This window comes from Gossypium hirsutum, chromosome A04 (genome assembly GCF_007990345.1).
Source record: "Gossypium hirsutum isolate 1008001.06 chromosome A04, Gossypium_hirsutum_v2.1, whole genome shotgun sequence".
Lineage (NCBI taxonomy): Eukaryota > Viridiplantae > Streptophyta > Magnoliopsida > Malvales > Malvaceae > Gossypium > Gossypium hirsutum.
In genome coordinates, this window is record NC_053427.1 from 67,932,953 (window position 1) to 67,934,185 (window position 1,233).

Genomic DNA, 1,233 nt, shown 5'->3' on the forward strand with positions numbered 1-1,233 from the left:
AAGCTTTTCCCCAATTTCTCTTTGTGCACTCTTAGTTTAGTTAATTAATTTAGATAAACAAATTCCTTAATTTTTAGGCTAGATAATAAAAAGAAGGTAATTACTAGTACTCTTGGTTCCTTTGGGTTCGACAATCCGATCTTGCTAAAGCTATACCACTGTTCGATAGGTACACTTGTCTTCATCGTGATAATAGTTAGTTTCAAGAACGATTAATTATAAATATTTAAAACCTATCGCGAATATCAAGTATCAAGTTTTTGGCGTCATTTCCGGGGAACTAGGATATTAGGAAAACTCAAATTTTATTACTTTAGCCATTTTACTTTATTTGCAATTTAAATTTTTATTTTCTTTTCTAATTTTTCTTTTCTTCATTCTTGGCAAGTTTTATAATGTATGACTAGAAGAAACCTGTCGGGACCATTACTGTTTGATAGTGAGATCAATCGCACAGTTTGCAGAAACCAAAGAGAAATAAGGCGAAACTTACGATACTTCAACCACAACCGAGGAGATGGCTGAAAATCGAGAAAATCCGCTACCTCCTGCGATTGATGCTCAATGTCAAGATATGCTGTACTATGCTAACTGAAATCCTAACCTGACCAAATACTGAACTAACACAATTCAAATGATACAACAATTTGTTCAGTTTGATGGTTTGCAGGACGAAGATCCCAACGCTCACTTGGCAAATTTCTTAAAATTTTTCGACACTTTTAAAATCAAAGGCGTTTGTGATGACATCATTCGCCTTCGGTTGTTTCCCTTTTCATTGAGGAATAAGGCTAAACAATGGTTGAACTCGTTACCACGAGGGTCAATCACTACGTGGGAACAAATGACCGAAAAGTTTTTACTAAAATATTTTTCGCCGGCTAAAACAGCCAAATTACGTAATGATATCTCTTCTTTTGTGCAGAAGGATTTAGAAACACTCTACGATGCATGAGAGAGATACAAGGACCTCTTGAGAAGATGCCCTAACCATGGGTTACCACTTTGGCTACAGTTTCAAACGTTTTATAATGGCCTGAATCCTTCGACTCGAAAGATGATCGACGCAGTCTCTAGCGGAACCATCAATAATAAGACACTTGAAGATGCTTATGAATTTATAGAAGAGATGTCACTAAATAATTATCAGTGGCAAGTCATGAAGACAAAGCCGACGAAAACAGCCGGTGTTAATAATGTCGATTCAGTCACCATGCTCTCTAATCAGGTAGA

General features: G+C 36.3%; 1 non-coding gene across 1 annotated transcript; it reads right to left on the reverse strand.

Moving 5' to 3' along the window:
* Nucleotides 1-892: 892 nt before the first annotated feature.
* On the reverse strand, nt 893-999 carry LOC121228485 (small nucleolar RNA R71). The gene has a single exon (XR_005926061.1). It is a non-coding gene; the product is annotated as a small nucleolar RNA R71 (small nucleolar RNA).
* Between the last annotated feature and the right edge of the window lie 234 nt (nt 1,000-1,233).